The sequence below is a fragment of the Gopherus evgoodei genome, chromosome 9 (assembly GCF_007399415.2).
Source record: "Gopherus evgoodei ecotype Sinaloan lineage chromosome 9, rGopEvg1_v1.p, whole genome shotgun sequence".
NCBI classification, from domain to species: Eukaryota; Metazoa; Chordata; order Testudines; family Testudinidae; genus Gopherus; species Gopherus evgoodei.
The window spans coordinates 86,389,712-86,395,921 of NC_044330.1; the positions used below are offsets into that span (position 1 = coordinate 86,389,712).

Sequence of the window (6,210 nt, forward strand, 5' to 3'; positions counted from 1 at the left end):
CCAGAGAAGCTGCAGCATGAAATTCCTATTGGGAAAGAAAGGAATCAGAGGGGCAGTGCAGAGAGCACAAAACCCTACCAACTGGTCAACAGGATGGGCTTGAAGGCTACACTATTAAGGAGGGAAGTGAGAGTTTGGAGAACAGAGTGTCTCCCTTGCCCAACCTTCTTTTGGTTTTTTAGACACACTACATTGCAACAGGTTGTCTGTGTCGTAGCTTCTATGCTGCAGAGTTAACAGAGATTCTCCTTTAGATCAAGTGATCACGAAGGTGGTTTTCTCAGGGTGAGGCTCATCCATTGCACTGCGGGTGTGCTGACCCCTGCGATTTCCCCAAATGCGGGAAACTCAACTGCATAATTTGTGGTAGTGGGGGACTGTGTTCGCGCTCTCCCCTGGGGGAAAAAAAAAGAGATAGGTGTCCGAGCTTATCTGACGCTGTCCTCATCAGTGCCACAAAGTTACAAGTGGATACAGTATTTGCAAAATGGTGAGGCCTGTGAAGTCCCGTATATCCATGGATCTACTCCAATGCAATTTTCCTGAAAACAAATGTTTTCTGGATGACACGGCTCCAGTGACTCACCTTCAGTCAGTTTTTTGACCCTCAAGTGCTGGAGGTTCACCATCTGCAGATCTTCAAATGCCTGCAGAAGCATCCTCTCTCATGATGCTAGAAGAATCCATGTCTCTTTAAACTGATCCAGACAACTGTTTGGGAACAACTTATCTTTTTACAAATTGTAACAATTTGTAAAGACATTCATACAATCAATGGTGATTTTAAAGAGAAGCTATTCATTCCCAAATCCATTACCAAGGAAGAGAAACAAATAATCCAATTTCACCAAAGACTCTAGACTAGAGTGCTCACAGATTTTTTGACAAAACATTTTTGTCAGAAAATGCTGATTTTCCAAAACATAAACTTTTTATGGAAAAGTGTCAGTTTCAATTAATTTTTTACTCAAAAAAAAGTTGTTCAAATGAAATGTTTTGACATTATCAAAATTAAAAATTCTCATTTTTCAGTTCAAAATGATGTTTTGTTTTGAAATTTAAGCAAACTATAGTAAATTTTTAACAAATTAAAAATGGTCAATAATTAATTGAAACATTTTAAAATTATCAAAATGAAATGTATTAATTGAACCAAACCATTTTTCTTTCTTTTGTGATTTTCAGTTCATGAAAATTTTCCAGATCTGAACTTTATATTCTAATTCAGAACAAGAAATTGTTTTGATATCTCAAAGATTTTCACAGGATAGAAAAAAGTTGCCTGCCCAACTCTTCTCCTGACAGACAGATAAGGTAGGAAAGAAAAGTTCTGCTGTCAGGACTCCAGGAGAACTTGCAGCAGCCAATCAAAGTTTTTTTCTCCTTTACTAGGGAAAGTTGGAACAGATCCATTTGGAACGATAACGAAAAACAATGTGCGATTCTCAGAAAAAGAGCTCTCTCTATGAGGACATGCCTTTGATCTAATGGAGTGTAGGGCCCAGGTAACTACTGATTACATCTGATTTCCAATCCTGTATAGAACATTCTCAGCTGAGGGTCATATTATGGATGAGTCCAATGTGGTCTTCCATCTTAATCATTATGTTGGTGGGAAGGAGCTGGAATTTCAGAAAACAAAGATTTTTTTATATATAGTAAAATTATCATGCTGGTTTGTTACTTTCCTTGATAGCTTTAACTCTTTGCCCTTGCTTTCTGGTCCCTGGGAGTTTCATGGACTGTTGCAGAGAATGGAGCTGTCATTTGAATAGCAAAGTGTGACATCCTTGCAAAGGAAAATGATGAAAGGAATAAGATGGAAGGGAGGGAGTGGGGCAGGAAGTAAAACTAATTATGGTAAATGGCAATGTTTGCATTTAGACTTAGCTGAATAGCAACATTAAACAATTTCAATCTCAATTGTTTATCCTGCATAATACAGATTTAGCTATACAATGGGCTCATACCCATTGATACTGCTACAAACAGAACTAATCATTACTGAAAGTGGGACTGTACAATGCTTATTTCTGCAATGCACTTTGGCAGAGAGGAGAATGGCATGCCAAGCAATCTGGAAAGTATAAGACAACAAAAGTGCTATGTAAATGCTTACAAAAGGTGAAATAATGAAAATGCTTACAAAGAGATCTGCCAACTGCCCAGGCTGCTCTAGGTTGGTGTTTGGTTTCTTTGCCTTTATTTTTGGCATAGTGAAGTGCTCTTGCATCCCCCTGTCAGGTCCAATAAATTAGTAAGTTGCTTAGCTGGCATTTGCTTTGTTATGTTTCAGCTGATTGCCAAGGAGTGTGCTTCAAGTGGCAGGCCAACCAGCCCTGAAGAGAGAGCTGCATTCAAATTTATAACACACTTTTGGTGATGAGACTTGCATCTCCAGAGTGCTCTATGCCTGTTCTCTTGTATTGATGAATAATTTGTACCAAGGAAAGAACGGAAAGTCAGGAATCATTATTTTTTAGAAGCTGTTGTGGCACTTGTGAAACTGTGAAATGTTTTAGTTTTGAATACAGGATGTACAGCAGTCCAAAGTTAAGAAAAGATCCTGCCAGGTACTGGGTCTCAATTTTGCAAAATGCTGGGCTTCCTCCACTCCCAGTAAGCCCCTCGTGAAGCTGTAGAGTAAAATGTAGTGTTAAGTACAGTGCCACTCAGACAAGGTATTTCACATAGTTGTACATAATAATGAGTTAAATATCAGCAGATCAATGACTGTGCAGGCAGTTAGAGAAACTCTGACATGCTTAGCCTTCACTCACTCATGTATGCCTTGGTCATTAGAACCCATTTTGCTATAACTGGGGATGATGGCCAGAACGCTGAGGTTATCCTCTTCTCTCTTTAAATGAGTCATGGGGTTTCTGACTCCCACCTGGAAGGGCCAGGAGATACAGATGGAAGGAATCTCAATTTCACATCTGTCTGATGGGGGACAACACCTAGTGATTTAATCATTGGTGTCATGTGTATATTTTTTAAAACCAGCCATGAACTGGAGCATTTCACACAATATGCTTTCTTTGTGATTATCTGTACAGAACTATAGGTATGCATGGCAGGAACACAGCAATTCCTCAAGAAGTTACGGTTAGAACATAGCAAGGGAAGACAATAGGGTAAGGGTGGATGGGAAGACAGGGATACAGCAGTGAAAGATCACAAGAAGCTTTGCTTATTTTCTAGGCATCTTGGTAGTTCTTTAAGTATAATATACTAAAACATAGGACCTAAAGCTGCTTTAAACTCAGAATTTCCATGGGAAATTGCATGGGAAATTTTGACATTTCAAAATTTTCTTTCATCCTGGATCAGAATGAAAAATTGAAATTTCAAAATGTATTGCAAAATGAAAATTATCAAAGTGCTTTGTTTCAACTTTATAATAATATAATATAATATAATATAATATAATATAATATAATATAATATAATATAATATAATATATGGTGAACATATGGTGCACAGTGGAGTGCAACAGTCAGAAATACCTGCATCGCCTTTGAGGAAGACCACTGCCGGCGTCTACAAGAGGCACACAAACGACATCACAGAGCACCAGCAGCGCACAACCCACTGACTGCGAACTTCCCATGCACCATCTGCAGCAAAATATGCACCTCTAGAATTGGCTCGTAGAGCCATCAGAGGGCACACCATGAGACCAACAATAGATGATTTGCTCAGATTTGTCATCATCGGATCGATGGACTACCAAGATATGGTGAACTCAATCAAGTTGAAATGAAGTCCTTTGACTTTATAGAAACAAAACATTTTGATAGTTTTTCATTGAAAATTTAAACTAAATTGATACATTCTCATGAAATTGCTTGATTTAACTGAATCAGCATTTTCTGACAGAAAAATGTTGGAAATTTTTCAACCAGCTCTATTAGGTGATCTCCAGAATGCAGATCATCAAGGAGTAGGGAGACAGAGATAGGGAAGAAATTCCAGGGACAAGATACTGTTTTTTATGAATAGAGCATATGTACCTATGCATATCATAGAATATCAGGGTTGGAAGGGACCTCAGGAAGTCATCTAGTCCAACCCCCTGCTCAAAGCAGGACCAATCCCCAGACAGATTTTTGCCCCAAATCCTTATAATGGCCCCCTCAAGGATTGAACTCACAGTTTAGCAGGCCAATGCTCAAACCACTGAGCTATCCCTCCCCCATGAAGGAGAAAGGACAGTGTTGTGATCAAGGCACAGGACAGTCAGGAGATATGGGTTCTATGACCAGGTTTGCAACAGACTCACTGTGTGACCTTGGGTAAGTCATTTTACCCACACATAGAGATTTGTGTGCTAAATGGTAAGGTTTGCTTTTGATGGCCAAACAGCAGAGAAGCAGGAATGAATTGTTACTGCCCTGCAGAGATGGGCCCAAACCAGAACCCCAGGCACAGAGCTGTGTTTGGAGCCAAGTTGGCCACTCCAGTGAACAGGTGACAGCTTCCTCCGGGTCCTGGGGATGCTCAACTCCCCACTCCACCCTAGGCCCTGCCCCCCGCCCCTGCCTCACCTCTTCCCATCCCTTCTCCACCTCTACCCTGCCTCTTCCTGCCTAGTTCCGTCCCCTCCCTGAAGTGCACCCCGTCCCTGCTCTTCTCCGCCTCCCAGCGCCTTCTGCACAACACTGAACACATGGCTGTAGTGGGTGGGAGGTGCTGGAGGTAGTGGGAGAGCTGTCTGCCAATGGGTGCTCAGCACCACCAATTTTTTTCCATGGGTACTCCAGGACTCCACAGAGTCAGTGCCTATGTTCCAGTGTATCTCTCTGATGGGAAGAATCCAAACCCCCTGCAATATGAGAAGATTTCAAACTCCTCCCAAGTTCAGAAATGTTTGGATCCACAGGTCTTGTTTGATGCATGATATGGACAAAGAGTTTGGAAATGGTCTTTGGCTCAGATCCCACTCTATTGTAATACAAGAGTCAGGAAAGAAATAAAGCTGGGGGCTTTGTTGAGTGCTGCTGCTTTCTGAGCACTGTATGCATAGTGCATACCCACCGACCTACTCACCCATCCTTCAGATGAGTTGACTTGTTCTTCAGAGTTCGAAGAGATAAGCTCATGTCAATTTTGCTAAACCTGCGTATGAACTAACATCTATGCTTAGTCCTTATGCAGTTAGCTCTGGGAGGGACTGAAATAAAGAGCTGTGATTCACATTTTGATTGGAGATCTAGCCCTTCCTCTGTTGCCTGGGGACAATAGCTGCCTTCTCTCCTATATTTGTTTTCATTAGGGGCAAATAAACTAACCTCCCCTTTCCTTTCATCATTCTTGCTCAAAGAAGATGGGAGAATTCAGGGATTTGAATCTTGGTCTGCAGGCTCTGGGCAGGCAGTGCTTCCATATCATCAACAGATTGCCTTGGCAGGGCCATGGTCAATGCACCATACATCCTGCAAGACCAGACTCTACAGGAAGTGCCACCCATGTTGGAAATAAATGGCAGCCCCTCCTATGACTGCTGATTGATCCAGACCTACTGTTTAAGTCTGGAGGGAGTACCAGGAAGTTGTCTGTGAAAAAAGGCAGATCTCTGACCCGCTGCTGAGATAGATTCTGCCTTGTTCCTGCCTCCTTGCCCTTCCTTCTCGTTCCTGGCTCTTGACTCTGGCTTGATCCTTGGCTATGGTTCCTGGCTATTGACTCCAGCTCGACCCTAGGCTCTGGACTCCAGCTATTGACCTTTGGCTTCAGACTTTGGCTACCTCAACCCCTCAAGTCCAACAACCTATGGTTCTACCACTGAACCTGACCATCCATGCTTCGGTTTCTGACAGAAGGCCTCGCATGTGTGTCTGAGGCCTTGTCTACACTGCCACTTACAGCGCTGAAACTTTCTTCACTCAGGGGTGTGAAAAAACACACCCCTGAGCAATGTAAGTTTCAGTGCTGTAAAGTGGCAGTGTAGATAGTGCTCCAGCACTGGTAGCCATGCTCCCAGCACAGGTAGCTATTCACCTCATGGAGGTGGTTTTATTACAGCCGCAACTAAACAGCCACGTTAAAGTGCTGCTGCAGCTGTGTAGACATACCCTAAGAGTAGCTCCATCTGTGGGGCCCATTCTGTTCAACTTTCTCTTGAAACTGCCAACTAAAGGGCCAGTTGTAATGAAGGCACCTCAGGAACTGAAGAGAGATCAGTCACTCATTGCACATAGGATATC

The 6,210-nt window shown here is 42.2% G+C and overlaps 1 non-coding gene across 1 annotated transcript; it reads left to right on the plus strand.

Annotated features, from left to right (window-relative positions):
* The first annotated feature begins 240 nt into the window (after positions 1–240).
* On the plus strand, positions 241–398 carry LOC115658128. Its single transcript, XR_004002165.1, has one exon. It is a non-coding gene; the product is annotated as a U1 spliceosomal RNA (small nuclear RNA).
* The last annotated feature ends 5,812 nt before the right edge of the window (positions 399–6,210 follow it).